The sequence below is a fragment of the Pseudophryne corroboree genome, chromosome 1, assembly GCF_028390025.1.
Source record: "Pseudophryne corroboree isolate aPseCor3 chromosome 1, aPseCor3.hap2, whole genome shotgun sequence".
Lineage (NCBI taxonomy): Eukaryota > Metazoa > Chordata > Amphibia > Anura > Myobatrachidae > Pseudophryne > Pseudophryne corroboree.
In genome coordinates this window covers 1,061,834,472-1,061,840,471 of record NC_086444.1, presented here as the reverse complement: position 1 = coordinate 1,061,840,471, position 6,000 = coordinate 1,061,834,472, and positions in this window count along the sequence as shown.

Genomic DNA, 6,000 nt, shown 5'->3' with positions numbered 1-6,000 from the left:
CTTCAAAGAATTGCAAGTGGCATTAGGCCACTTTGGGGCAAGATGGGTCATCGGTTAGCTCAGTCAGTCCTGATACATAGCCGTACTGAAGGGGGTCTTCAACTCCCCCACTTCATTAGCTATTACCATTCTGTTCATTTAGCTGGGATACTTGAGATGTCCTGCCTTTCTGCTGATAAACGATGGCTGCTCATCTTAGGGGATGCCAATGGCATGCCTGCTCATGTTCTCCCATGGCTCTAGAAACCCCCTCGTTATAGACACCCTACCCTTAGCTGCTGGAAGAAATTCAAACATTTGCCAGCTTTCAGTCTGGGTGCTTCCCTGCCTGTGCCATTATTACATCACCCAGATTTGCATCTGAACTCCCTCACACAATCCCCCTTCTGGGCTGGTATTTCCCGTCTGTCCCACTTAACTGGCCCAACAGGTCTCCATTCTTTTACAGACTTATCGCAGATGTTCGGACTCCCATCTAACTCTTTCTGGGCTTATTTACAGCTCCAACACTATGTTGCCTCCCTACCTGTCCATGTCAGTGGTTGGATTCCAACAGCTTTTGAATCCATATGCTTGGCTGAGACAGCTGATTTCTCAGTTATATAAAAAATGTCTCACTAGCCTCCCTTCTTCAGCACCCTCATTTGTGACAGGCTGGCACAGGGACTTACAAAAGGAACTCTCAGCAGACCAATGGTCTTGTATATGTCGTTACACGTTTGCCAGCTCTCCTTCAATCCAGGTCCTGGAAACACAATATAAATCATGTCCAGATAGTATTGTTGCCCTGATCGTGTTCACCAGATGTGCCCATGCGTATCCGCCCTCTGTTGGAGGTGTGACCAATCGCAAGGCACCCCTCTCCACATATGGTGGCAATGTCAGACTATCTCTCGACAACTCACTGGGCTCCCAATCTCTGAGACGTCCGAATTTTGGCTCCTTTGCCTAATGGACATTACCCTTTCTCAGTATAAGAAGTCCTTACTACGACATCTGGTGAATGTTGCCAGGGTGACTGGCCCCTGTTTTTGGGGATCTGCTGTTCAACCCAGGGCCGGCTCCAGGCCTACTAGCACCCTGAGCGAAAACATGTAAAAGCGCCCCCCCCCCCGCTCCAGGAAAAGTGGGCGTGGCCTCTTGGAAAGTGGGCGTGGCCTCATAACTTCATATTATTAGACTATAAAATAAGAATTTACTTACCGATAATTCTATTTCTCGTAGTCCGTAGTGGATGCTGGGGACTCCGTAAGGACCATGGGGGATAGCGGCTCCGCAGGAGACAGGGCACAAAAGTAAAAGCTTTAGGATCAGGTGGTGTGCACTGGCTCCTCCCCCTATGACCCTCCTCCAAGCCTCAGTTAGGATACTGTGCCCGGACGAGCGTACACAATAAGGAAGGATTTTGAATCCCGGGTAAGACTCATACCAGCCACACCAATCACACTGTACAACCTGTGATCTGAACCCAGTTAACAGCATGATAACAGCGGAGCCTCTGAAAAGATGGCTCACAACAATAATAACCCGATTTTTGTAACAATAACTATGTACAAGTATTGCAGACAATCCGCACTTGGGATGGGCGCCCAGCATCCACTACGGACTACGAGAAATAGAATTATCGGTAAGTAAATTCTTATTTTCTCTGACGTCCTAAGTGGATGCTGGGGACTCCGTAAGGACCATGGGGATTATACCAGAGCTCCCAAACGGGCGGGAGAGTGCGGATGACTCTGCAGCACCGAATGAGAGAACTCCAGGTCCTCCTCAGCCAGGGTATCAAATTTGTAGAATTTTGCAAACGAGTTCGCCCCTGACCAAGTAGCAGCTCGGCAAAGTTGTAAAGCCGAGACCCCTCGGGCAGCCGCCAAAGATGAGCCCACCTTCCTTGTGGAATGGGCATTTACATATTTTGGCTGTGGCAGGCCTGCCACAGAATGTGCAAGCTGAATTGTACTACACATCCAACTAGCAATCGTCTGCTTAGAAGCAAGAGCACCCAGTTTGTTGGGTGCATACAGGATAACAGCAAGTCAGTTTTCCTGACTCCAGCCGTCCTGGAAACCTATATTTTCAGGGCCCTGACAACATCTAGCAACTTGGAGTCCTCCAAGTCCCTAGTAGCCGCAGGTACCACAATAAGCTGGTTCAGTTGAAACGCTGACACCACCTTAGGGAGAAACTGGGGACGAGTCCGCAGCTCTGCCCTGTCCGAATGGACAATCAGATATGTGCTTTTGTGAGACAAAGCCGCCAATTCTGACACTCGCCTGGCCGAGGCCAGGGCCAACAGCATGGTCACTTTCCATGTGAGATATTTCAAATCCACAGATTTGAGCGGTTTAAACCAATGTGATTTGAGGAATCCCAGAACTACGTTGAGATCCCACAGTGCCACTGGAGGCACAAAAGGGGGTTGTATATGCAGTACTCCCTTGACAAACATCTGGACTTCAGGAACTGAAGCCAATTCTTTCTGGAAGAAAATCGACAGGGCCGAAATTTGAACCTTAATGGACCCCAATTTGAGGCCCATAGACACTCCTGTTTGTAGGAAATGCAGGAATCGACCGAGTTGAAATTCCTCCGTGGGGGCCTTCTTGGCCTCACACCATGCAACATATTTTCGCCAAATGCGGTGATAATGTTGTGCGGTCACCTCCTTCCTGGCTCTGACCAGGGTAGGGATGACCTCTTCCGGAATGCCTTTTTCCCTTAGGATCCGGCGTTCAACCGCCATGCCGTCAAACGCAGCCGCGGTAAGTCTTGGAACAGACATGATCCTTGCTGAAGCAAGTCCCTTCTTAGTATCTCTTGAAGTTCCGGGTACCAAGTCCTTCTTGGCCAATCCGGAGCCACGAGTATAGTTCTTACTCCTCTCCGTCTTATAATTCTCAGTACCTTGGGTATGAGAGGCAGAGGAGGGAACACATACACCGACTGGTACACCCACGGTGTTACCAGAGCGTCCCAGCTATTGCCTGAGGTTCTCTTGACCTGGCGCAATACCTGTCCAGTTTTTTGTTCATACGGGACGCCATCATGTCCACCTTTGGTCTTTTCCAACGGTTCACAATCATGTGGAAGACTTCCAGATGAAGTCCCCACTCTCCCGGGTGGAGGTCGTGCCTGCTGAGGAAGTCTGCTTCCCAGTTGTCCACTCCCGGAATGAACACCGCTGACAGTGTTATCACATGATTTTTCGCCCCGCGAAGAATCCTTGCTGCCATTTCCCTCCTGCTTCTTGTGCCGCCCTGTCTGTTTACGTGGGCGACTGCCGTGATGTTGTCCGACTGGATCAGCACCGGTTGACTTTGAAGCAGAGGTCTTCCTAGGCTCAGAGCATTGTAAATTGCCCTTAGCTCCAGTATATTTATGTGGAGAGAAGTCTCCAGACTTGACCACACTCCTTGGAAATTTCTTCCCTGTGTGACTGCTCCCCAGCCTCTCAGGCTGGCATCCGTGGTCACCAGGACCCAGTCCTGAATGCCGAATCTGCTGCCCTCTAGTAGATGAGCACTCTGCAGCCACCACAGAAGAGACACCCTTGTCCTTGGAGACAGGATTATCCGCTGATGCATCTGAAGATGCGATCCGGACCATTCGTCCAGCAGATCCCACTGAAAAATTCTTGCGTGAAATCTGCCGAATGGAATCGCTTCGTAAGAAGCCACCATTTTTCCCAGGACTCTTGTGCATTGATGCACTGACACTTGGCCTGGTTTTAGGAGGTTTCTGACTAGCTCGGATAACTCCCTGGCTTTCTCCTCCGGGAGAAACACCTTTTTCTGGACTGTGTCCAGAATCATCCCTAGGAACAGCAGACGTGTCGTCGGAATCAGCTGCGATTTTGGAATATTTAGAATCCACCCGTGCTGTCGTAGAACTACTTGAGATAGTGCTACTCCGACCTCCAACTGTTCTCTGGACCTTGCCCTTATCAGGAGATCGTCCAAGTAAGGGATAATTAAGACGCCTTTTCTTTGAAGAAGAATCATCATTTCGGCCATTACCTTGGTAAAGACCCGGGGTGCCGTGGACAATCCAAACGGCAGCGTCTGAAACTGATAGTGACAGTTCTGTACCACGAACCTGAGGTACCCTTGGTGAGAAGGGCAAATTGGGACATGGAGGTAAGCATCCTTGATGTCCAGGGACACCATATAGTCCCCTTCTTCCTGGTTCGCTATCACTGCTCTGAGTGACTCCATCTTGATTTGAACCTTTGTATGTAAGTGTTCAAAGATTTCAGATTTAGAATAGGTCTCACCGAGCCGTCTGGCTTCAGTACCACAAATAGTGTGGAATAATACCCCTTTCCTTGTTGTAGGAGGGGTACTTTGATTCTCACCTGCTGGGAATACAGCTTGTGAATTGTTTCCAATACTGTCTCCCTGTCGGAGGGAGACGTTGGTAAAGCAGACTTCAGGAACCTGCGAGGGGGAGACGTCTCGAATTTCCAATCTGTACCCCTGGGATACTACTTGTAGGATCCAGGGGTCCACTTGCGAGTGAGCCCACTGCGTGCTGAAACTCTTGAGACGACCCCCCACCGCACCTGAGTCCGCTTGTACGGCCCCAGCGTCATGCTGAGGACTTGGCAGAAGCGGTGGAGGGCTTCTGTTCCTGGGAAGGGGCTGCCTGCTGCAGTCTTCTTCCCTTTCCTCTACCCCTGGGCAGATATGACTGGCCTTTGCCCGCTTGCCCTTATGGGGACGAAAGGACTGAGGCTGAAAAGACGGTGTCTTTTTCTGCTGAGATGTGACTTGGGGTAAAAAAGGTGGATTTTCCAGCTGTTGCCGTGGCCACCAGGTCCGATGGACCGACCCCAAATAACTCCTCCCCTTTATACGGCAATACTTCCATGTGCCGTTTGGAATCTGCATCACCTGACCACTGTCGTGTCCATAAACATCTTCTGGCAGACATGGACATCGCACTTACTCTTGATGCCAGAGTGCAAATATCCCTCTGTGCATCTCGCATATATAGAAATGCATCCTTTAAATGCTCTATAGTCAATAAAATACTGTCCCTGTCAAGGGTATCAATATTTTCAGTCAGGGAATCCGACCAATCCACCCCAGCGCTGCACATCCAGGCTGAGGCGATCGCTGGTCGCAGCATAACACCAGTATGTGTGTATATACTTTTTAGGATATTTTCCAGCCTCCTATCAGCTGGCTCCTTGAGGGCGGCCGTATCTGGAGACGGTAACGCCACTTGTTTTGATAAGCGTGTGAGAGCCTTATCCACCCTAGGGGGTGTTTCCCAACGCGCCCTAACTTCTGGCGGGAAAGGGTATAACGCCAATAATTTTCTATCGGGGGAAACCCACGCATCATCACACACTTCATTTAATTTATCTGATTCAGGAAAAACTACAGGTAGTTTTTTCACACCCCACATAATACCCTTTTTTGTGGTACTTGTAGTATCAGAAATATGTAACACCTCCTTCATTGCCCTTAACATGTAACGTGTGGCCCTAATGGAAAATACGTTTGTTTCTTCACCGTCGACACTGGAGTCAGTGTCCGTGTCTGTGTCTGTGTCGACCGACTGAGGTAATGAGCGTTTTAAAGCCCCTGACGGTGTTTGAGACGCCTGGACAGGTACTAATTGGTTTGCCGGCCGTCTCATGTCGTCAACCGACCTTGCAGCGTGTTGACATTATCACGTAATTCCCTAAATAAGCCATCCATTCCGGTGTCGACTCCCTAGAGAGTGACATCACCATTACAGGCAATTGCTCCGTCTCCTCACCAACATCGTCCTCATACATGTCGACACACACGTACCGACACACAGCACACACACAGGGAATGCTCTGATAGAGGACAGGACCCCACTAGCCCTTTGGGGAGACAGAGGGAGAGATTGCCAGCACACACCAAAACGCTATAATTATACAGGGACAACCTTATATAAGTGTTTTCCCTTATAGCATCTTAATATATAATAATATCGCCACATACAATGCCCCCCCTCTCTGTT